General features: G+C 40.5%; 1 protein-coding gene and 1 pseudogene across 1 annotated transcript in view; both read right to left on the reverse strand.

Annotated features, from left to right (window-relative positions):
- Nucleotides 1-26330, reverse strand: part of ZMYND12 (zinc finger MYND-type containing 12) — a 69744-nt gene that overhangs the window by 41255 nt on the left and 2159 nt on the right. The window lies entirely within an intron of this gene.
- LOC128575059 (group XIIA secretory phospholipase A2-like) lies at nt 18415-19425 on the reverse strand (annotated as a pseudogene).

Genomic DNA, 26330 nt, shown 5'->3' on the forward strand with positions numbered 1-26330 from the left:
TACGGGTTTTTTTCCGGTTCCATACAAAACGCAGAATCATTTTTTCCAAATCTTGAAAGTACGATGTTGGTATTTTGATAGGAATGGCATTGAATAGGTAGATTGCTTTGGGAAGTATAGACATTTTAACAATGTTGATTCTTCCCGTCCATGAGCATGGTATGTTCTTCCATTTGTTAATATCCTCTGCTATTTCCTTTCTGAGGATTTCATAGTTTTCTTTATAGAGGTCCTTCACCTCCTTCGTTAGGTATATTCCTAGGTATTTCATTTTTTTTGAGACTATGGTGAAGGGAGTTGTGTCCTTAATTAGTTTCTCATCTTGACTGTTATTGGTGTACACAAAGGCTACTGACTTGTGGACATTGATTTTATATCCTGAAACATTACTGTATTTTTTGATGACTTCTAGGAGTCTTGTGGTTGAGTCTTTGGGGTTCTCTAAGTATAAGATCATGTCGTCAGCAAAGAGGGAGAGTTTGACCTCCTTTGCTCCCATTTGGATTCCCTTTATTTCCTTGTCTTGCCTAATTGTATTGGCTAGAACTTCCAGCACTACGTTGAATAGTAAAGGTGACAGAGGACAACCTTGTCTTGTTCCAGTTCTAAGAGGAAAAGCTTTCAGTTTTACTCCATTCAGTAAAATATTGGCTGTGGGTTTGTCATAGATAGCTTCAATCAGTTTTAGAAATGTGCCACCTATGCCTATACTCTTCAGTGTTCTAATTAGAAAAGGATGCTGGATTTTATCAAATGCTTTTTCTGCATCTATTGAGAGGATCATGTGATCTTTATTTTTACCTCTGTTAATATGGTGGATAACTTTTATAGACTTGCATATGTTAAACCAGCCTTGCATCCCTGGGATGAAGCCTACTTGATCATGATGAATGACTTTTTTGATGATAAGCTGTAATCTATTGGCTAGGATTTTGTTGAGAATTTTTGCGTCTATGTTCATGAGTGAGATTGGTCTGAAATTCTCCTTTTTGTTTGGGTCTTTTCCTGGTTTTGGTATCAGGGTGATGTTTGCTTCATAGAATGTGTTGGGGAAGATTCCTTCTTCCTCAATTTTTTGGAATAATTTCTGCAGTACAGGAATAAGCTCTTCCTTGAAGGTTTGATAGAATTCTGGTGTGAAGCCATCTGGACCAGGGCATTTTTTGGTTGGAAGATTTTTTATTGTTTCTTTGATCGCAGTGCTTGAAATTGGTCTGTTCAGGAGCTCTATTTCTTCCTGGCTGAGTCTAGGGAGAGGGTGTGATTCCAAATATTGATCCATTTCTTTCACATTGTCAAATTTCTGGGCATAGAGTTTCTGGTAGTATTCAGGGATGATCTCTTGTATCTCTGTGGGATCAGTTGTTATTTCCCCTTTATCATTTCTGATTGAGGTTACTAGAGATTTTACTTTTCTATTCCTCGTTAGTCTGGCCAATGGTTTATCTATTTCATTTATTTTTTCAAAAAACCAACTCCTTGTTTCATTAGTTTTCTGAATGATCCTTTTGTTTTCAATTTCATTGATCTCTGATTTGATTTTGGATATTTCTTTTCTTCTACTGAGTTTAGGCTTAGATTGTTCTTCTTTTTCCAATTCCATAAGATCTCTTGTGAGATTGTTGATGTGCTCTCTTTCTGTTTTTCGAATGTAGGCATCTAAAGTGATGAATTTCCGGAGGCGGAGCAAGATGGCAGCCGAGTAACAGCTTCCTTGCATCTGGGCACCGTGAGTCTGGGGAGATAGGATTCCAGGCATCTCTGGCTGGTGGGAACTGCCTATCATCACTCCTATGAGGATACAGGGAGTCAGCGAGAGACTTCTGGACCCCAAGAGGAGGACTAAAACAGTGGAAAACCGGCAAGTGGTTGCGTGTGTTCAATCCGTCTAAACCCGCCCACAACTGTAAGTTCAGTAGCAGCGAGACTGCAAACCAGAGAGGCCTTACCTGTGAACAGTTATGATGTCCTTGGGCTTGGCACTGAGTTGAACTGCCCTGGGGAAGGTCTGAGCGGGAGTGCGGAGAACTTTGGCCGTTGTCTGGGTCCCCACTCTGAGCCGCTGAGCCAGACGGAGCTAATAGTGTTTGGCGGTGGGCCACACGGAACCATTGTCAGTGATCTGCCCCGGCAAGCTCCGCCCTCAGGGTCGCAGAGCTAGAAACGGGTGGGAGCTTGTAACCCAGCAACCAAGTAGCCTAAGGGTGGGGTCTGAGCCACCTTGCAGCCCTAACCCTCAGGGGCAGAGTGAGACCGGTTTTGGCACACTGGGTAAGCGGATAGCCACTTCAGCAGTGATTTCAGCGAGAAAGCTGGGAAAGCTTCTGCTCAGCAAGTTTACAAGTTCAAAGTGCCTTTTAAGTGGGCTGAAGAGAGATTTAGGGTGTCTACCTGCTGGGGTTTGAGAAATCAGCAGCCTCCAGTCGTATCAGAACTGTGACTAACATCTCATACCCCAGAAGACCACGTGTTGCCCAGACAATATTCAATAACATATACAAACTGCTTTGTTTTTGGTTGTGTATTTTTTTCTTTTTTTTTTGTTTGGTTGTTTTTTTTTTGTTTGTTTGTTTATTTTGACGTTGTTGATGTTCTTTTGTTTTTTAATTTCAATCTTTCCATACAGATCCCTTTTTCTTTCTCAACTTTTCTAGTTTAATTATAATTTCCCATTGCTGCCTTTTTTAATAACTACAACTTCATTTTTGCTAGTGTTTCTACCGCTATCATTTGGTTTTTCACCCAATTGTATCCCCGTAAAGTTTTCTGTTTGCTTGTTTTGGTTTGATTTATAGCATTTTTGTCTTTCCTCTCCACTTGGTGGAGGTGGGGTACTGTGTCTGATCAGGTTAGCAAAGAGCTGCTGACCTCAAGGGAACCACCCAACTGGGCACTCACAGAAGGTGGGGTTTTTTAAGGTTGTGTCAAAGTACCCTACTATACACCTATATTGCCCTGTCTCCCTCTTTCTGTACCTCTCTTCTTTTTGTCAATATTCCTTATCCCCACCCCCTCTCCTTTCTCTATCTTTCATTTTTTTCTTATCACTCGGTCCTCCTTTCTTTCATCCCTTTTTTGCTCTTAAACCTTCTCACCCTTCTGGTCCTGTAACCCTTAGTCCACAGGCACAAGAACTTAAAGAGCAAGAGGAAGTGAAAGGAAAATTAGGGCAAGGAAACAGATAAAAGAAATCACTCATGAGGAAGAATCAGCAAAAAACTCCAGGCAACATGAAGAACCAGTCCAGAACAACCCCACCAAGGGACCATGAGGTAGCTACTGCAGAGGATTCCACCTACAAAGAAATGTTAGGAATGACAGAAAGGGAATTTAGAATACACATGTTGAAAACAATGAAAGAAATGATGGAAACAATGAAGGAAACTGCTAATAAAGTGGAAAATAACCAAAAGGAAATCCAAAAACAGAATCAAATCAGAGATGAACGATATGAAGAATATAAAAAGGATATAGCAGAGCTGAAGGAAATGAAACAGTCAATCAGGGAACTTAAAGATGCAATGGAAAGTATCAGCAACAGGTTAGACCATGCAGAAGAAAGAATTTCAGAGGTAGAAGACAAAGTTTTTGAGATAACTCAGATAGTAAAAGAGGCAGAAAAGAAGAGAGAGAAAGCAGAACGTTCACTGTCAGAATTATGGGACTTTATGAAGCGTTCCAACATACGAGTTATAGGAATTCCAGAAGGGGAAGAAGAATGCCCCAGAGGAATGGAAGCCATACTAGAGAATATTATAAAAGAAAATTTCCCAAACATCACCAAAGATTCTGACACATTGTTTTCAGAGGGATATCGGACCCCGAGTCGCCTCAACTCTAACCAAGCTTCTCCAAGACACATTGTGATGAACCTGTCCAAAGTCAAGACAAAAGAAAAGATTCTGCAAGCTGCCAGGAGTAAGCGCCAGTTGACCTACAGGGGCAAATCCATCAGAGTGACCACAGACTTCTCTAATGAAACTTTCCAAGCAAGAAGACAATGGTCATCTACGTTTAATCTACTTAAACAGAACAATTTTCAGCCCAGAATTCTGTACCCTGCTAAGCTAAGGTTCAAAATTGACGGAGAAATCAAATCATTTACGGATATACAAACATTGAGGAAATTCGCCACAACAAGACCAGCTCTACAGGAAATACTTCAACCTGTTCTGCACACTGACCACCACAATGGATCAGCAGCAAAGTAAGAACTCAGAAATCAAAGGACAAAACCTAACCTCCACACTGATGCAAAAGATAAAACTAAGCAATGGACTCTCACAAAATGAGACAAAGAGAATACTACCACACTTATCAATTATCTCCATAAATGTTAATGGCTTGAATTCCCCACTGAAGAGACATAGATTGGCTGACTGGATTAAAAAACACAAGCCATCCATTTGCGGTCTGCAAGAAACACACCTGGCTTCAAAAGACAAATTAAAGCTCCGAGTCAAGGGTTGGAAGACAATTTTTCAGGCAAATGGAATTCAGAAGAAAAGAGGACTTGCAATCTTATTTTCAGATACATGTGGATTTAAAGCAACTAAAGTCAAAAAGGACAAAGATGGTCACTTTATATTGGTCAAGGGAAAACTACAACAAGAAGACATTTCAATTCTAAATATTTATGCGCCCAATTTAAATGCTCCCAGATTCTTGAAGCAGACCTTACTCAGTCTGAGCAATATGATATCTGATAATACCATCATATCAGGGGACTTTAACACACCTCTTACAGAGCTGGACAGATCCTCTAAACAGAAATTAAACAAAGATATAAGAGATTTAAATGAGACCTTAGACCAACTATGCTTGATAGACGCATATAGAACACTCCACCCCAAAGATAAAGAATATACATTCTTCTCATCACCCCATGGAACATTCTCCAAAATTGATCATATCCTGGGACACAAAACAAATATCAACAGAATCAAAAGAATTGAAATTTTACCTTGTATCTTCTCAGACCATAAGGCACTAAAGGTGGAACTCAACTCTAACAAAAATGCTCGACCCCACCCAAAGGCATGGAAACTAAACAATCTTCTGTTGAATAACAGATGGGTGAAGGAAGAAATAAAACAGGAAATCATTAACTTCCTTGAGCATAACAACAATGAAGACACAAGCTACCAAAACCTGTGGGATACTGCAAAAGCAGTTTTGAGAGGAAAATTCATCGCTTTAGATGCCTACATTCGAAAAACAGAAAGAGAGCACATCAACAATCTCACAAGAGATCTTATGGAATTGGAAAAAGAAGAACAATCTAAGCCTAAACTCAGTAGAAGAAAAGAAATATCCAAAATCAAATCAGAGATCAATGAAATTGAAAACAAAAGGATCATTCAGAAAATTAATGAAACAAGGAGTTGGTTTTTTGAAAAAATAAATAAAATAGATAAACCATTGGCCAGACTAACTAGAAATAGAAAAGTAAAATCTCTAGTAACCTCAATCAGAAATGATAAAGGGGAAATAACAACTGATCCCACAGAGATACAAGAGATCATCCCTGAATACTACCAGAAACTCTATGTCCAGAAATTTGACAATGTGAAGGAAATGGATCAATATTTGGAATCACACCCTCTCCCTAGACTTAGCCAGGAAGAAATAGACCTCCTGAACAGACCAATTTCAAGCACTGAGATCAAAGAAACAATAAAAAAGCTTCCAACTAAAAAATGCCCTGGTCCAGATGGCTTCACTCCAGAATTCTATCAAACCTTCAAGGAAGAGCTTATTCCTGTACTGCAGAAATTATTCCAAAAAACTGAGGAAGAAGGAATCTTCCCCAACATATTCTATGAAGCAAACATCACCCTGATACCAAAACCAGGAAAAGACCCAAACAAAAAGGAGAATTTCAGACCAATCTCACTCATGAATATAGATGGAAAAATTCTCAACAAAATCCTAGCCAATAGATTACAGCTTATCATCAAAAAAGTCATTCATCATGATCAAGTAGGCTTCATCCCAGGGTTGCAAGGCTGGTTTAACATATGCAAGTCCATAAACGTTATCCACCATATTAACAGAGGCAAAAATAAAGATTACATGATCCTCTCAATAGATGCAGAAAAAGCATTTGATAAAATCCAGCATCCTTTTTTAATTAGAACACTGAAGAGTATAGGCATAGGTGGCACATTTCTAAAACTGATTGAAGCTGTCTATGACAAACCCACAGCCAATATTTTACTGAATGGAGTAAAACTGAAAGCTTTTCCTCTGAGAACTGGAACCAGACAAGGTTGTCCTCTGTCACCTTTACTATTCAACATAGTGCTGGAAGTTCTAGCCAATACAATTAGGCAAGACAAGGAAATAAAGGGAATCCAAATGGGAGCAGAGGAGGTCAAACTCTCCCTCTTTGCTGACGACATGATCTTATACTTAGAGAACCCCAAAGACTCAACCACAAGACTCCTAGAAGTCATCAAAAAATACAGTAATGTTTCAGGATATAAAATCAATGTCCACAAGTCAGTAGCCTTTGTATACACCAATAACAGTCAAGATGAGAAGCTAATTAAGGACACAACTCCCTTCACCATAGTCTCAAAGAAAATGAAATACCTAGGAATATACCTAACGAAGGAGGTGAAGGACCTCCATAAAGAAAACTATGAACTCCTCAGAAAGGAAATAGCAGAGGATATTAACAAATGGAAGAACATACCATGCTCATGGATTGGAAGAATCAACATTGTTAAAATGTCTATACTTCGCAAAGCAATCTACCTATTCAATGCCATTCCTATCAAAGTACCTACATCGTACTTTCAAGATTTGGAAAAAATGATTCTGCGTTTTGTATGGAACCGGAAATAACCCCGTATAGCTAAGGCAGTTCTTAGTAACAAAAATAAAGCTGGGGGCATCAGCATACCAGATTTTAGTCTGTACTACAAAGCCATAGTGCTCAAGACAGCATGGTACTGGCACAAAAACAGAGACATAGACACTTGGAATCGAATTGAACACCAAGAAATGAAACTAACATCTTACAACCACCTAATCTTCGATAAACCAAACAAGAACTTACCTTGGGGGAAAGACTCCCTATTCAATAAATGGTGTTGGGAGAACTGGATGTCTACATGTAAAAGATTGAAACTGGACCCACACCTTTCCCCACTCACAAAAATTGACTCAAGATGGATAAAGGACTTAAATTTAAGGCATGAAAGAATAAAAATCCTCAAAGAAAGCATAGGAAAAACACTGGAAGATATTGGCCTGGGGGAAGACTTCATGAAGAAGACTGCCATGGCAATTGCAACAACAACAAAAGTAAACAAATGGGACTTCGTTAAACTGAAAAGCTTCTGTACAGCTAAGGAGACAATAACCAAAGCAAAGAGACAACCCACACAATGGGAAAGGATATTTGTATATTTTCAATCAGACAAAAGCTTGATAACCAGGATCTATAGAGAACTCAAATTAATCCACATGAAAAAAGCCAACAATCCCGTATATCAATGGGCAAGAGACATGAATAGAACTTTCTCTAAAGACGACAGACGAATGGCTAACAAACACATGAAAAAATGTTCATCATCTCTATATATTAGAGAAATGCAAATCAAAACATCCCTGAGATATCATCTAACCCCAGTGAGAATGACCCACATCACAAAATCTCAAAACTACAGATGCTGGCGTGGATGTGGAGAGAAGGGAACACTTTTACACTGCTGGTGGGACTGCAAACTAGTACAACCTTTCTGGAAGGAAGTATGGAGAAACCTCAAAGCACTCAACCTAGACCTCCCATTCGATCCTGCAATCCCATTACTGGGCATCTACCCAGAAGGAAAAAAATCCTTTTATCATAAGGACACTTGTACTAGACTGTTTATTGCAGCTCAATTTACAATCGCCAAAATGTGGAAACAGCCTAAATGCCCACCAACCCAGGAATGGATTAACAAGCTGTGGTATATGTATACCATGGAATACTATTCAGCCATTAAAAAAAATGGAGACTTTACATTCTTTGTATTAACCTGGCTGGAAGTGGAAGACAGTATTCTTAGTAAAGCATCACAAGAATGGAGAAGCATGAATCCTATGTACTCAATCTTGATATGAGGACAATTAATGACAATTAAGGTTATGGGGGGGGAGCAGAAAGAGGGATGGAGGGAGGAGGGTGGGCCTTAGTGTGTGTCACACTTTATGGGGGCAAGACATGATTGCAAGAGGGACTTTACCTAACAATTGCAATCAGTGTAACTGGCTTATTGTATCCTCAATGAATCCCCAACAATAAAAAAAATAAAAAAATAAAAATAAAAAAATAAAGTGATGAATTTTCCTCTCAAAACTGCTTTTGCAGTATCCCACAGGTTTTGGTAGCTTGTGTCTTCATTGTTGTTATGCTCAAGGAAGTTAATGATTTCCTGTTTTATTTCTTCCTGCACCCATCTGTTATTCAACAGAAGATTGTTTAGTTTCCATGCCTTTGGGTGGAGTCGAGCATTTTTGTTAGTGTTGAGTTCCACCTTTAGTGCCTTATGGTCTGAGAAGATACAAGGTAAAATTTCAATTCTTTTGATTCTGTTGATATTTGTTTTGTGTCCCAGGATATGATCAATTTTGGAGAATGTTCCATGGGGTGATGAGAAGAATGTATATTCTTTATCTTTGGGATGGAGTGTTCTATATGCGTCTATCAAGCACAGTTGTTCTAGGGTCTCATTTAAGTCTCTTCTATCCTTGTTCAATTTCTGTTTAGAGGATGTGTTCAGCTCTGTAAGAGGAGTGTTAAGGTCCCCTGTTATTATGGTATTATCAGATATCATATTGCTCAGACTGAGTAAGGTCTGTTACAAGAATCTGGGAGCATTTAAATTGGGTGCATAGATATTTAGAATTGAAATGTCTTCTTGTTGTATTTTTCCCTTGACCAATATAAAGTGACCATCTTTGTCTTTTTTGACTTTAGTTGCTTTAAATCCACATGTATCTGAAAATAAGATTGCAAGTCCTCTTTTCTTCTGAATTCCATTTGCCTGAAAAATTGTCTTCCAACCCTTGACTCAGAGCTTTAATTTGTCTTTTGAAGCCAGGTGTGTTTCTTGCAGACAGCAAATGGATGGCTTGTGTTTTTTAATCCAGTCAGCCAATCTATGTCTCTTCAGTGGGGAATTCAAGCCATTAACATTTATTGAGATAATTGATAAGTGTTGTAGTATTCTATTCGTCTTATTTTGTGAGAGTCCATTGCTTAGTTTTATCTTTTGCATCAGTGTGGAGGTTTGGTTCTGTCCTTTAATTTCTGAGTTCTTACTTTGCTGCTGATCCATTGTGGTGGTCAGTGTGCAGAACAGGTTGAAGTATTTCCTGTAGAGCTGGTCTTGTTGTGGCGAATTTCCTCAATGTTTGTATATCCGTAAATGATTTGATTTCTCCGTCAATTTTGAAGCTTAGCTTAGCAGGGTACAGAATTCTGTCCTGGAAATTGTTCTGTTTAAGTAGATTAAAGGTAGATGACCATTGTCCTCTCGCTTGGAAAGTTTCATTAGAGAAGTCTGTGGTCACTCTGATGGATTTGCCCCTGTAGGTCAACTGGCGCTTACTCCTGGCAGCTTGCAGAATCTTTTCCTTTGTCTTGACTTTGGACAGGTTCATCACAATGTGTCTTGGAGAAGCTCGGTTTGAGTTGAGGTGACCTGGGGTCCGATATCCCTCTGAAAGCAGTGTGTGAGAATCTTTGGTGATATTTGGGAAATTTTCTTTTATAATATTCTCTAGTATGGCTTCCATTCCTCTGGGGCATTCTTCTTCCCCTTCTGGAATTCCTATAACTCATATGTTGGAACGCTTCATAAAGTCCCATAATTCTGACAGTGAACGTTCTGCTTTCTCTCTCTTCTTTTCTGCCTCTTTTACTATCTGAGTTATCTCAAAAACTTTGTCTTCTACCTCTGAAATTCTTTCTTCTGCATGGTCTAACCTGTTGCTGATACTTTCCATTGCATCTTTAAGTTCCCTGATTGACTGTTTCATTTCCTTCAGCTCTGCTATATCCTTTTTATATTCTTCATATCGTTCATCTCTGATTTGATTCTGTTTTTGGATTTCCTTTTGGTTATTTTCCACTTTATTAGCAGTTTCCTTCATTGTTTCCATCATTTCTTTCATTGTTTTCAACATGTGTATTCTAAATTCCCTTTCTGTCATTCCTTACATTTCTGTATAGGTGGAATCCTCTGCAGTAGCTACCTCATGGTCCCTGAGTGGGGTTGTTCTGGACTGGTTCTTCATGTTGCCTGGAGTTTTCTGCTGATTCTTCCTCAGGAGTGGTTTCTTTTATCTGTTTCCTTGCCCTAATTTTCCTTTCACTTCGTCTTGCTCTTTAAGTTCTCGTGCCTGTGGACTAAGGGTTACAGTACCAGAAGGGTGAGAAGGTTTAAGAGAAAAAAGGGATGAAAGAAAGGAGGACCAAGTGATAAGGAAAAAAAGAAGAAAAATAGAGAAAGGAGAGGGGGTGGGTAAAGGGAATATTGACAAAAAGAAGAGAGGCACAGAAAGAGGGAGACAGAGCAATATAGGTGTACAGTAGGGTACTTTGATACAACCTTAAAAAAAAAAAACACCAGTTAGGTGGTTCCCTTGAGGTCAGCAGCTCTTAGCTAACCTGATCAGACACAGTACCCCACCTCCACCAAGTAGAGAGGAAAGACAAAAATGCTATAAATCAAACCAAAACAAGCAAACAGAAAACTTTACGGGATAAAATTGGCTGGAAAAACCAAATAGTAGCGGTAGAAACACTAACAAAAATGAAGTTCTAATTATTGAAATAGGCAGCAATGGGAAATTATAATTAAACTAGAAAAATTGAGAAAGAAAAAGGATCTGTATGGAAAAGGTTGAACTTAAAAAACAAAACAACAATCCACAACATCAAAATAAACAAAAAAAACAACCAAACCAAAAAAAAAAAAACACAACCAAAAACAACGCAGTATGTATATGTTATTGAATATTGTCTGGGCAACACGTGGTCTTCTGGAGTATGAGATGTTAATCACAGTTCTGATACGACTGGAGGCTGCTAGTTTCTCAAACCCCAGCAGGTAGACACCCTAAATCTCTCTTCAGCCCACTTAAAAGGAACTTTGAACTTGTTCACTTACTGAGCAGAAGCTTTCTCAGGGAAGTGCTTGTCGCTGGAATCACTGCTGAAGTGGCTGTCCACTTACCCTGTGTGTCAAAACTGGTCTCCCTCTGCCCCCGAGGGTTAGGGCTGCAAGGCGGCTCAGACCCTGCCCTTAGGCTACTTGGTCGCTGGGTTACTAGCTCCCACCCAATTCCAGCTCTGCGACCCTGAGGGCGGAGCTTGCCGGGGCAGATCGCTCACAATGTCTGCCTGTGACCCAGAGCCAAACACTATTAGCTCCGTCTGGCTCAGTGGCTCAGACTCGGGCCCTAGAAAAAGGCCAAAGTTCTCCACACTCCCGCTCAGGCTCTCCCCAAGGCAGTTCAGCTGAGTGCCAAGTCCAAAGACACCAAAACAGTTCACAGGTAAGGCCTTTCTGGTTTGCAGTCTCGCTGCTACTGAATTTACAGTTGCGGGCGGGTTTAGACGGATTGAACACACGCGACCACTTGCCGGTTTTCCACTATTTTAGTCCTCCTCTTGGGGTCCAGAAGTCTCTCGCTTACTCCCTGTATCCTCTCAGGGGTGATGATAGGCAGATCCCACCAGCCAGAGATGCCTGGAGTCCTATATCCCCAGACTCACGGTGCCCAGATGCAAGGAAGCTGTTACTCGGCTGCCATCTTGCTCCGCCTCCAATCTGTGTTTTCATTTTCACTTATATCAAAGTATTTCTTTAAAAAATTTATTTCAGAATCGGCTCCAAATGGTAACTGTAGTGGGGCCGCGAGTTTGTTTTCCCATGTCTCCTGGAGTCCTCTTGTCTTGCTGGAGTTGGGATCGATGGGGGTCTGGGGACATCCGGCTGCACAGTGTGATTCGCATCTTCCTCCTATGCAGGAACTGAAGAAGAAGCTGTACAAGCGCCGGCGGGTGTTGAATCCGGAGGGCGACTGAAGCACCAGGTGACTGGGGCTGTGATAGACGCAGGGCTGATCACAAGGCACCATCTCAAGAAGAGGGTCTCCATTGCACGTGCCAACATTACTCTGTCAGGGTAGAAGCGCAGGAAACTCCTGCAGCAGATCCACCTTATGCAGAAAGAGAAGGCGGTCCTGGAAGTGGAAGCTCCTTCAAAGCCAACCAGAACTAGTGAAGCACAACCCAAACAGCAAAAGAAGACAAAAGCCCACCAGGACGTAGACATGCAGGACCTTGAAGATGAGAGCTAAAGTTCTTACCTCTTCTGCCACAAGTTTCTCAGCTGGAGCCATAAGGACTCCAGAGGTGGTTTCTGAGGACTTTGGAGAAAGCATTGCCCCATTTCAGCTCTGCCCAGATTCGTCTTCCATAATGGCCTACTGACTTTCCCTGTAGGGATGTATTATGAGGAAAAAGGATACAGAAGAAAATTGGGGAGGGGCCTGTCTAGCGGTCAACATTTGTAATAAAGCCCTAGAGCTCTGACTGAAAAAAAAAAAAATTATTTCAGGGCAGCACCTGTGGCTCAAAGGGGTAGGGCGCTGGCCCCATATGCCAGAGGTGGTGGGTTCAAACCCAGCCCTGGCCAAAAAAAATTGCAAAAAATAAAAAATAAATAATTTATTTCAATATATTAAGGGAGAACAAGTGTTTTTGTTATATGGGTATCTTGTATAATGCTTAAGTCAGGGCTTTTATTATGCTCATTGCCAAAATAGTGTTCATTGTACCCAAAAGGTAAGTTTCTATCTCATGCCCACTCTCCCACCTCCCCCTCTTCTTGGTTTCTCATGTCCTTTATATCACTTTTTTGCTGTGTGTAACCATCTATGAGCTCCCACTTATTAGTAAGAACATACAGTATTTGGTTTTCTATTCCTGCAATCTTCACTTAGAATAATAGTCTCTAGTTCATGCCATGTTGCTACGAATGACAATATTTCATTCCTTTTTATGGTTTAGTACTCAATATATGTGTGCATGCATATATTGTTAGGTAATTGCCCCAGGAAAGCCCCTCCTACTTTCTACAGACCAAGATTAACCATGGCCTGCCCCTAACGCCTCTTCCGGCCAGGGCAGTAACTCCTTATTGGCTATTCTACCCTCCCATCACCATTCTAAGACTTCCCCTAACCAAACCTATATAGTTCTTTCTTGCACGAGTGCTCTCGTTGCCTCTCCCCTCCTCTCTCTCTTGGTTTCTCCTCTCTCTCTCCCCATATCCCCCACCCCTTTCCTCTCTCTCTCTTTTCTCACCTCTCTCTCTCTTCTTTTCTCTCCTCCTTGGTGCTGCTCTGCAGCGTCCCTCCCTCACCAATAAAAACCTTTCATACAAGCCCTGGTGGTCTGTAAGATCTTTGCCAGTGGAGTGCCCCCCCTTTCACCTGGTGTCAGAAGTGGGATGAAATTGGGGAATGCTTCCAAGGGTAGCTTCCACCTCTTCCACGGGATTTTAGCTCCTGGGGGCTCCCTATCCTCCTCTCGCATTCCCAGCGCTCATCACCACATCGGCTTGTGTCCATTCGCCAAAGTGCTCTAACCAGCACCCAACACTGACCCCATCCAGACTTGGTACTTACCAAGTACCAATTTACCCCTATAAGAGTAAATTTTCCCTAATCATGGGCTGGGTTGCTTACATTCCTGGTGATTCACCCGTTTTTCGAGGCTTGAGTTCCCTATTCCCCTTGACCTTGCGTGCTCTCCACAGCCTCCAGGGCCTGACACTGCTCTAGTGCATGGCGACGACTGACCGGCCTAGACTGTGTTCTCCTTTTCTCAGCCAGCAACTAAGTAACAAAGACTTTCGTTCTTTGTCCTGGTCCTCCTATGATTCTACTCACGCTTTATTTTTGCAACGAATCGCCATGAATGCAAGCCATTCTAACTCACCTAACTCCCCCTGGGATGCTCCTTACGCCACCTAGTAGAATTAAGAAACTCTCTACCCAGGTTTAACCACTTTATTTAATTTTTCTTTAATTCAAAACTTATATAACTATTATAAGCACCTTGGCAAACGGAGCGAGGTCCTCTACATTCAGAACTTCTTATATCTTAAAACCAAGCCTAATTTATGTTCGGATAATTCCAAAATTCTCATAACAAAGGACTCCCCTACTCTCTATCTCCCTAAATCAAACCTATTCGACCTGGCAAATAAACCTCCGCCATGCAGACGACCGGCCACCGGTTCCTAAACAGGAGTAATTTTTGTTCTGGCCCACCATATTTGACTCCTCCCTCAACCACACAGTTGCCTCCACCCTCTGTCTTTCCTACTTCCCTGTCAACCATCTGAGCTCCTCTCCTAACTCCTCCCCTCCAACTCGCACTCAGTTCTTCCGTATGTCTCTCAGTCCACTTCCGACTGCTCCAAGAAACTCTTCTGGAGTTCTTTACTCATTTCTCCGTCCAGCTCCTCCATAAAAAATCCTACAGTACCACCATATAACAATGTATTACTATATCTATCAACTTACCTAGCATAATGTTTTTATTATTTTAACCAATACCCTAATCTCTGATGAGTGCAAACAAGTGTGGGAGAGAGCGAAATAGGCAGCAAATCAATTTCATATATCAAACAATAAGCATCCTACAGATGACACTACAGTCCCTAACTCCCAGCCAAATTGGAATTATAATAATAATACTAAGAAAAAATAAAAACATTTTTATTACCTACATTCTTTGCGGATTTAGAACTTCCACCAAACAAGGCTATCGATTATAATAAATTACAGAAAATCATACAAGATAAATCAAAAAATCCTTCAGCTTTCCTCCAGCACCTTACCGAGGCTTTTATTTTTTTTTTTTTTATTTTTATTTTTTGTAGAGACAGAGTCTCACTGTACCGCCCTCGGGTAGAGTGCCATGGCGTCACACGGCTCACAGCAACTTCCAACTCTTGGGCTTACGCGATTCTCCTGCCTCAGCCTCCCGAGCAGCTGGGACTACAGGCGCCCACCACAACGCCCGGCTATTTTTTTGTTGCAGTTTGGCCGGGGCTGGGTTTGAACCCACCACCCTCGGCATATGGGGCCAGCGCCCTACTCACTGAGCCACAGGCGCCGCCCCAACTGAGGCTTTTATTAAGTATACTAACTTAAATCCTGAAACAATAGATGGGAAAAATGTTCTCATGACTTATTCCTTTAATCAAAATTACCCCAACATCAAACTTAAGCTAAAGTGCTTGGAGCACGGACCTCTGACACCCCAGCCTGTAATTTTAAACACAGCCTTTAAAGTTTACGTGGGATGAGATGATATTTTCTGTAGGGAAAATAAAAAATCTCAAACCCAAAATTATCAAATACTAGCTCAAAACATTACAGTATCTCTAAGGCCATCATTACTAACCTACATAAGTAATCAGGGGCAAAAGACAGCTTCATGACTCAACCACCTGAATCATACTATAAATGCGATGGAGAAGGCCACTAGGTAATACGTTGCCCCAATCCCAAACCTCAGCCATGACCATTCCCTCTCTGCAAAAAGAAAGGGTCATTGGAAGGCTGACTGCCCCTTGGCTCAGAGAGGACATGGGGCCAGCCAACTCACAGCACCTACAAGCAGACTTACTGGGAGTTGCCTCTTCTGAAGACTAACGGGACCCTGGCTTTTCTCACCCGACAAATGTTACCTCTACGGAGCCAAGAGTATCCCTGATGGTGGCAGGTAGGATGATTGCCTTTCTATTAAACACAGAAATTAGCATCTCAGTTCTTAAAGAGTTCAGTGGTCCTACCTCCCTGTTGCCCACCTCTATTGTTGGAGTAAAGGATTTTTCCCACCATCTACATCAAACTCCTTTTTTACACTACATGATTGGCAATTTCTCATTTATACATTCCTTTTTAATGTTACCTTCCTGTCCAGTTCCCCTTCTGGAATGTGACATACTTTCCCAATTAAGTACCGCCCTAACTTTTGATCTTAAATTGATAAATGCTGACCCATCTCCCTCTGCCTCAACTCTGCCTGGTCCTTTTCCAAGCTATAAAAGACTTGTCCGCGGCGCCTGTGGCTCAGTGAGTAGGGCGCCGGCCCCATATGCCGAGGGTGGCGGGTTCAAACCCAGCCCCGGCCAAACTGCAACCAAAAAATAGCCGGGCGTTGTGGCGGGCGCCTGTAGTCCCAGCTACTCGGGAGGCTGAGGCAAGAGAATCGCTTAAGCCCAGGAGTTGGAGGTTGCTGTGAGCCGTGTGACGCCACGGCACTCTACCCGAGGGCGGTACAGTGAGACTCTGTCTCTACAAAAAAAAAAAAAAAAAAAAAAAAGACTTGTCGCCCTAGCCCATTCCACCAGAGCAAGTAAATCCTAAAATTTAGGATACTAAACCCCCTCAATTGCCTCCTACTCTCCAATTCTTATTAAACTAAAAAAACCCTCTATTTTTCCTTCTCAACGTCAATATCTACTTCCCAATCTAGTCTCCTGGAACTCTGACCTATTATACAAAAATCTCCAAAAAAAAAAAAAAAGTTTTTACAACCTGCCCACTCACCATATAATACTCTCATACTAGCAATTAAAAAACCTAATGACACCTATCACTTAATACAAAATCTAAAACTCATTAACTCTATGCTCATTCCTATACACCCAGTAATCCCTAATCCATATGCCCTTCTATCAACCATCCCATCTTAAACAACTTATTTCTCCATACTAGACCTCAAAGATGCCTTCTTCTCCATTCCCTTATACCCTAATTGCCAGAACCTATTTGCCTTCACATAAACTGACCCTACTTCTCAGACTTCTTCCCAACTTACTTAAGCTATACTCCCCCAGGGATTTCATGACAGCCCCCACTTATTTGACCAAACATTAGCACGAGACCTCCGATCCTATAACCCCCCTCCTTAAACCTTAATTCAATATGTTGGTAACCTCCTACTCTATAATCCTACCTTACATGACTCTAAACAAAACACCTATTCCCTCCTTAATTTCCTTGCAAATAGGAGATATCAGATCTCTCCCTCTAAAGTTCAATTATTCCAACAGAAAGTCACGTACCTTAATATCCTTTTATCCCCAAACTTCAAAACTATTACCATAGACAAAAAGCCTTCTTAGCAACTTTCCTCTACCCACCACAAAACAAGAACTCCTCTCCTTTTTAGGATTAGCTGTATACCTCAGAACATAGATTCCCAACTTTTCTCTCCTAACTGCTCCTTTATATAATATTACTCGAAATAACCCTCACAAGCCTCTCCTAACCTCCATTTCCACTTCTTTTAAATCTCTACAGTGTGCTTTATTAAAAGCTCCACGCCCCCACCTTTCTAATCTTTCACACCACTTCTTCCTATATATATTACAAAAAACCATATATTTTCTCTCAACATACTTAAACATCAACTAGGCCCCACCTTTACTCCAGTTACTTATCTCTCAAAACAGATCACACTATTCAAAGTTGAACCCTTTAGCTCAAGACATTGGCAGCCACAATCACTCTAATATAAGAATCAAAAAAACTCACTTTTAATTCCCCTACTACTGTCTCATCCCCTCATTCTCTATCTAATCTTTTAGCATACAAAAATCTTTAAACCCTCCCACCACACCACATTCTTAACTTTCAAACCTCTCTTATCTGACCTATCATTTTCTTTTAACACATATTCACACTAAATCCTACATCCTGCTTACCTACTCCCTCTGACTTGTAACCCACTCATGATTACCTTCAAACACTAGACACTCTTCTCCCTTACCTCTCCAACATACAAGAAAAACCTCTTAACTCTCACTTTATTATCAAACTACTAAAAGCTTCTAAATTACCTAAGACTATAAACATTGTTCATTGCCGTTCACATCAATCTACCACTCACCTTTATCAAAGGGTAATAACCGAGCCGACCGTGCAGCATGTACAGCTACTCTCCAACGCTCATCTCCTAACACCTCCTCTCACCTCCTACTTATTTCTACTCCTATTACTACTACAGTAGAAGACACAAATCAACCTCCCACTCATGACCTCCTCATCTATCTCCACAAGTTATTTCACCCCAACTCTCAAACTTTACTACAATTTCTTAAAGCTTTCTTTCTGCTCACAAATAGATTCAGAGTTTCTGAATCAACTTACATCATCCTATGAAATCTACCAGCACTCTGACCCACAAACAAAGTCTCGCCTCCCACACTTTCCAACTCACCAGGCTAGGGGACTTCTTCCTAAAACAAACTAGCAACTTAATTTCACACACATACCTAAAATCAAATACTATAAATACCTCTTAATATTTTTTTCCAGGTATAGATGTATATTTAAAATTTCCTAGTAAACAAATAACACTTCTAAGTGAAGAATTTCCCATAGTTCCAAAAAAAAAATAAAATGCTGAATAGCCTTTATAATGAATTTTATATTTGATCTCATTTTTCTTGGTAAATTTGGTTGCAAAAATCAAGTTATATAATGCTTCTTTGTAAAAATTCTGCCCTTAACACATACTGGTCAAGACAATTTGGCACCCTAAGGCAACACCACCAGGAGGGTAGCTGAGAAGGCAGGCGTGCCTCCTCTGACCTCCTCCACGATGTTTTACTTTGAGGTTTTAATGTTAAAATATAAACTTTTATAAGGTCTTAAAATAATCTTTTCATAAAATAAGATACTCTTATGCTATAAAAACATTTGTTCTTGGTCAAAGACTATGTTCTTCCATCCTCATCTGTCACCAGCTGTCAGTATCTTCCTAAAAGATCTGTTTTTTCTTAATAACGGCACCTACATGCAGCTTGCTGACTGTCCAGGTACGGTTTATAGTCTAAATGTATGACACTGTCAAACAAGAGCTCCACGGTTGTTTCACATGCCTGAACATGCTGAGCTAGTCCTAGTGTTTTCTGCACATTTCGGCAGATCTTGGAGAAGCAATACTGGAACTCCTCGTCACAGTCATTTTTGCTTTTGCCACAGGTCTCATAGCACCTGTCATGTTGGTTGCAGCATGTTGTCAGGGAAGGGATACCAATGTTAAGATGAAACCAAACAGTGGAGAATCACATCAATTCGGCGGGGAGGGTCTGTAACCATAACGTGGGAAAGGTTTAGATCCATCACTGCACTTATACTGGAGAGCCCGTCCTCCCCTCCTAGGAGGTCCAAGGTGGCATTCAGGTAGGTGTCTATCTTATGGACACCATTCCGGATGGTCTTCAGGGTGGCCCTCCAGTCGGTGGTCTGGGCCTGCTCCTGGCACCTGACCCTGGTAGCCAGCAGGAGCAACAGGAGGGTGAGCGTGGGCCATGGGAGCAGGGCCATCTGTGCAGTGCCGGGATCCTCAGGTCCCTGGAGCCGGGTGAGCCTCCAAGGAGCCCCCGGGACACCCTAAGTGGTGGCCCAGGCAATGCGGCTGTCACCAGCTCCATGCCCACGCCTCCTTCCCCAATACCTCTTAATGTTAATAAATACCTTCTCAAATTAAATTAAAGCCTTTCCTACTACAAACAAGAGGACTACCACTGTTACCTCTATCATACTCCAAGACATTATTCCCCACTTTGGAATCCCCTGTTCTTTACAGTCCAACAATGAATCTGAATTCACCTCCACCATTTCTCAAACCTTATATTCCTTTCCATCCTCAATCTTCAGAGAAGCTTGAAAGGTCTAACAGATCCCTAAAATCTATATTAACCAAACTTTCCCTTGAACTTCACTTAGACTGGATCACTCTTCTACCCCTGGCACTTTTACGCCTACATTCCCTTAGAAAGAAACCCTCCAACCTCTCTCCTTTTGAATTAATGTTTGGTAGACCCATTCTTCCTCCAGGACTTACACCATCAAATAGCCCATTATCTCCCTCCATCTTATCCTCTCTTCTTCAGTATATCCAATCCCTTTTATGAAAACAAACAGACACACTTCTTCCTATCCCAACACCTTCATTACCCACCTCCTTTCACCCAGGAGATCAAGTTCTAGTAGCTCCTCCTAATCATCCCAAAAAACCACTTGAGCCAAAATGCCGAGGACCTCATAGAGTAATTTTATCAACACCCACTGCAGTAAAATTAGCCTCATTTCCTGGATAGTTTCATATATCTTGCACTAAGCCTTTCCTTAATCCAACTATTACTACAGGTCAACAGACAACACCTAAAAATCTTCCCTCATACTCAGCTCAAGAAATAGGACCCCTAAAGCTTAAACTCACTTGGATTCCAGAGGTCCAGGAAACCGAAATTCATCCTCCACCTAAGGTCTAAAAGATACGTCTCATAAAATTTCAATTACCTCCCTTAATGCTCACCAATAGACATCTTCATAGTAATAATAACTATACTCCTAATATTACTCTTTAATCCAATCACAATTACTCCACCATAATCACAAAACAAAATACTCTCTATCCCTTTACTCCATATTCATAAAGTATTCTCTTACCTTCCTAAAATACCTCTCATAATTTTCTTATTCCTAATAACTTCTCCTAATACTTACAGGTCTCAATTACAAAACCCTCAACTTCTCTCTCTGGCCACTGAGAAGAAACATGAAAATTACACATCGACTCGTGGTCTAACACCTGGAAATCATATCACACCTTTATTAACAAAACATTAATTAGAAAATCAAATCACTCTAATGTATTATTTAATATCACCTTATGTGAATTATTTAAAGGTGATTCATATACCTTAGTCTCTTTGGGCAAACATTGTTATCTAAACTACACCCTCCAAATATATGCTTGCAGTACTCAAAATCCTAACTCAAAATGTAGAAAAGGCTGCGCCTATTGGGGCTGTGAATCCATAGTCCCCTGGAAGGTCACCGACACCAATATACAACTATCAACAACTACTTTTCCACACCCTTGGCCATACTTTTACAAACTCACCATAAAGTATTAAAACCAAAATTTATCCTCCCGTCTTTTAACAGGTATTATCAAAATCATTAAAACTCATTCTCAAATTTTAAAAGAAGAAATTAGCCAAAATCAAATCCGAAATTTCAATTTCTCCACCCTCACACCCCAACTAAATCTTAATCTAACCTACAATTCCATCTTATGAACATACTCACTTTTAAAACATCACCCTAAATATAAACTGGGCTACTGAATTAAATTAAATCTTCATAGTCTCTTACACACTAAACTTCAAACCACCCCAGTCATATTCCTAACATTTTATCTCTCAATCTTTCAAACCCCACATCTCTTAATTTAACAACTTACACACATGAAACTAAACCTTTTATACCCTCATTCAATCAAGTCATCCAGTCATCCCCTCTTTACTTCAACTTTACCGGCACCACTCCCCTATCGGGCCTAAACCCATCAAAGTGTTCTAATATAGTCACTTTCCCTTTCAAACCAAAAAAGAAGTTACACAGAAAGTGCCATCTTTCCTTCCAGTTTCTCTGCAGGAAAAAATTATACCGAATTCCCCCTATCCACATTCAAAGTCTCTGTTCCGTAGTTATATTACTACCTGATTTTAAAATTATTGCAGGAGATGAACCTGTTCCAGTGCCTCCTCTTTCTCTCTATCCAACAACACGTATGAAACGGGCTGCCCAAGTTGCCATACTTCCCTTACTGGCAGCGGTAGGAATCACGGCTAACATAGACACAGGAACAGCTAACATTTCCTACTCAATAACTCATTTTATTCAAACTCAACTCTCAAAGTTATCTCAACAGGTACTCAATTAGTACTCCAAACCTACAAGAGAAACTGTTCTTCGTGAATGGACCAGGCTACTCCGAACCACAAGACTTTCCTAAACACCACTTCTAAACAACCACCGCTAAAAGGACAGTCTGAAAGCAAAAACTTACATCCTCCCAACAACAAAAAAAAAATCATAATTGTCCTCTAGTTGGCCAATTGAAACTACGAGCCCCTCTCAGCAGGAAGAAACTACAGAAGAGAGAACTCTACGTCCACTATCCCAAGGCCAACCCCCTATTTTTAACATATCAGGAAGGGAAGAATGTTAGGTAATTGCCCCAGAGAAAGCCACTCCTACTTTCTACAGACCAAGATTAATTATGGCCTGCCCCTAAAACCTCTTCCAGCCAGGGCAGTGACTCCTTACTGGCTATTCTACCCTCCCATCACCATTCTAAGACTTCCCCTAACCGAACCCATATAGCTCACTCTCGCACGCGTGCTCTCTCTCTCCTCTCTCTCTCTCAGTCTTTCCTCTCTCTTCTCTATCTCTCTCAGTCTTTCCTCTCTCTCTCCTCGTCTCTCCTCCCCTTTCCTCTCTCTCTCTTTTCTTCCCTCTCTCTCTTCTTTTCTCTCCTCCTTGGTGCTGCTCTGCAGCATCCCTCTGTCGCCAATAAAAACCTTTCATACAAGCCTTGGTGGTCTGTGAGATCTTTGCCAGTCGAGTGCCCCCCACTTTCATATATCACATTTTCTTTATCTACTTATGAACTGGGGGCACTATCTCAAAGCAATTTCTAACTTCCCTGTGATTTTTTTCTTTGACCCATTGATTAAGAGTGTGTTATTTCCACATATTTTTAAATTTACCAAATTTCCTTCTGTTATTACTAACTTCACTCCTTGTGGTTGGAAAACATACTTTGTGATTTCAGCCCTTATAAATGTATTAACATTTATTTTACAGTCCATTCTGAAGAATGTTCCTATCTGCAGTGGAGAAGAATGTGTATTCTGCTGTTATTGAGTGATGGTCTATAGATATCATGTTGAATTGGGTTATAGTGTGGTTCTTATATTTCCTTGCTGATCTCTGTCTAGTTCTGTCAATTACTGAAAGGGAGATATTAAAGTCTTTAACTGTTATTGAATTGTCTATTTTCACCTTCAATTCTGTCAATTTTTTCTTCACGTATTTTGAGGATCTGCTGTTAGACACATGCAAGGATGGCATTTTGCATTTCTATTGCCTATCACACATTTTCACTTACATGTGAGTTAGCTGATTCCATTTTTATATTAAAAAACAGGAAACTAATCTAAAGGAGGGGTCAGCAAAGTTTTTCTGTAAAGGACTGGACAAATTTTAGGCTTTGAGAGCTAGATAGTCTCTGTTGTAAATACTTAACCCTGCTCTTGTAGCACAAAAGCAGCCATAGACAACATGTGGTTGTTTGCAAGCAACTTCTCTCCTTCCTTTCTTCTGGGACAACAGAAATGCAATAAGGTATTTTCTTTACAATGGTGATGGCTACCATAGAAATGACAGAAGGCATTTCCAAAATATTTTTCTGGGGATAGAAAATTACTGTAAACAGATCAATAAAAGCACTTAGCCAGGATACAGAAATAGCTAAGTTCTATGGGGGAATTTATCAAACAGGGGCTTGCTAAGTAACTGTGTGAGCAATGGAAATGTTAACTCACTTAACTGCCTAAATTTCTGTTCCACTGAGAGCAAATGACATATCTAACCTTTCTTAATAAAGTGAGCTTTATTTTTATATTGTTAGCTCCTTCCCTCCTAATTGATCCATCTCACCCCTAATGCCCAACATAGGGCCCTGCATAAAGAAGGAGCTTGTGAATGTTTTCCCTTAGGGCTCACCAGGCAGGTTTGTTTGGCCATTATCATGTTTTTTGTAAACTGAATTTGAATGTCTTCAGACACACCCTCTACAATTCACCACACATCCTATAGCTTCCTATTATTGAACATCACTTTACCATTTGTTTTCTCCTCCTGGGCAGTGAAGGCATTTAAATATATAAATATTTAAATATGCCATGTTAAATAAAAGGAAAAAATTATTGCAAAAGTAGGTTGCAAATTACAAAGAAAATAAACTTACAGTACTAAAGTCTCTTTTACCTGTCACCAATGTTTCTGTTTATATTTTTATTAAAGTACTATTTCTTAAAAACATTCCATTCTGGGGCTGTGTGTGTGGTTCAAAGGGTAGGGCGCCGGCCCCATATGCCAGAGGTGGTGGGTTCAAACCCAGCCCCAACCAAAAACTGCAAAAAAAAAAAAAAATTCCATTCCTTGGGAACATATTCACAAGATTACACATTGTATATAAAATAAATGTATTTAGGAAAAAAATAGAAAAAAAATTACAAAATATCGGGTTATTAATTTCTGGGTTAGGGGCTCATGAATTATTTTTCTTCCTTCATTTTTGTATTTTCAAGTGTTGGGACTCAAGAAAAACAATAAAGTTCTCAGAAGCAAAAGTTATTCTCTGACCTTCTCCTGCCTCTTGTCTCTCAGTCCCATTCTCCCCTGGGGTTAGGCAAAAAACTAAAATCTCTATTTTCCAAGGCACATTCCAGAAACAACAATCCCTTTTCCCCAAAGCCAGCCATAAAACTCTAATTTTCCTTCTGCCTTTCTGTGTAAAAACTGGCTTTAAAAAATTACCTGAACTACTGTAGGTCAGAAGATCCCCATTCCAAAGAGGGTCCTACCGCACACCTAGAAGGAAGGAATGCATGCATAGAAATAGAGAGACCAAGAAGCTGCTAGATAAGCAGGCCTTCCTCGGTTTCCTCACTTAGCTGTTACTGTTATATCACACTCTGTTTGTCCAATCATATTTCTACACAGATGTTCATACTTGGTTGAATCTACACATAAAAATGGACAATTTCCCTTGCATCTTTGGATCTTCATTCTCCGGAGGCTCCTGTGTATACATGTTAAATAAATTTGTATGATCTCTCTCTAATTAATCTGCCTTTGATGAGTTGGCTTTTCAGACAAGTTGAGGAAAATGCAAGTTTTCTGCAGTGAACATGAATTACACTTATAATCAGGAATAATCATTATTTTGCAGAAAAACTTTCATGAATTCAAATTGACTGTCTTTCCTGTTCCCTAAATTTGAGACAATGAAAACCAGCCAGTGTGGTCCCAGGAAGGGTACTAGATGCTTTACATTTACCATCAAAATCTATAGAATAATGACCTTAGTTTTGTTTTATAGAAAAATTTTGAATTTTCGAAGACTGTGGTTCCCACCCCCTGGTCCATGGACTGGTGAAGTTCTGTGGCTTGTTAGGAAGCTGGCTGCACAGTAGAAGGTGAGCAGTGGATGAGTGAGCCAAGCTTCATCTGTATTTATAGCAGCTCCCCACTGCTGGCATCACTGCCTGAGCTCTGCTTCCTGTCAGATCAGCAGTGGTATTAGATTCTCCCGGCACCAACCCTACTGTAATCTGTTTATAGGAAGGATCTAGGTTGCACGCTCCTTAAGAGAACCTAAAGACTGACAATGTGAAGTGGAGCTGAGATGGTGATGCCAGCACTAGGAAGAGGCTGCAAATACACTTGACAACCCAAAATAAGTGACTGATTATCATTAGCAGAGAGCTTTGACTGCACAGAGCCCATAATAAATCAATTGCTCACAGACTCAGATCAAAACCCTACCAGTGAGTGGCAAGTGACAATTAAGCTGCATCTGGTAGCAGGCTTTACAGTGGCAAGTGGGCATCTTATTTCAATTGTACACCTGCATCTAGTGGCAGGCTTTAAGACATAATCTGACACTTAAGTCCACAAACAGCTGGCCTATTATTTTATTTACTACTTCTGTCTGTGCCTCTTTCCTGTACTGCATACTTGTCTCAGTCAGTTTTGTTAAGACCACAAGCCAAAATGAATGAAAAACAAACATCACTGGAGAGCTTCTTTGAAAAAGGGGGAAGGACCCAATAATGAGACAGAAGAATACTCTAAGACTGCCAAGAAAATGAGAGCTGCATTTAAAAGAAAATACCCAGAGTCCTACCAAAGCCATGGGTTCATTACAACAGGTGATTCATATTCTTCAATCCTGCTTTGTATAAAATGAAAATTCCTTGCTGGCTTCCCACAAACAAGGACAAATTACAACTTTGGGTCTATAACTTTAATCCTTCTAGCCAGGCCAAATCTAGCTCTTGGCTAGAAGGACTAAAGTCTGTTTAATTCTACACTAGTAATGAATTATAAGTTTATCTTCCCAAGTACAAAACAGAGACAAGATCACAATCTCCCAACTAATGGGGATGTCCCTCCTTCACTCCCTTTTTCTCTTCTAACATTCATTCACCTAATGTAAAATGTAGATTTCCTAGGCCTTTGAAAAATGCAACCATTTTGCCTCACTACCCAGCCCCTGCTATTTTTTGTCTTTCTGTATGTACTATTCCCCAAAATTCCCTTCAGACAAAAAACAGCCACAGATTTGCCTGTGGTTTGTGTTTTTC

Source organism: Nycticebus coucang, chromosome 22 (assembly GCF_027406575.1).
Source record: "Nycticebus coucang isolate mNycCou1 chromosome 22, mNycCou1.pri, whole genome shotgun sequence".
In the NCBI taxonomy this organism is placed as follows: domain Eukaryota; kingdom Metazoa; phylum Chordata; class Mammalia; order Primates; family Lorisidae; genus Nycticebus; species Nycticebus coucang.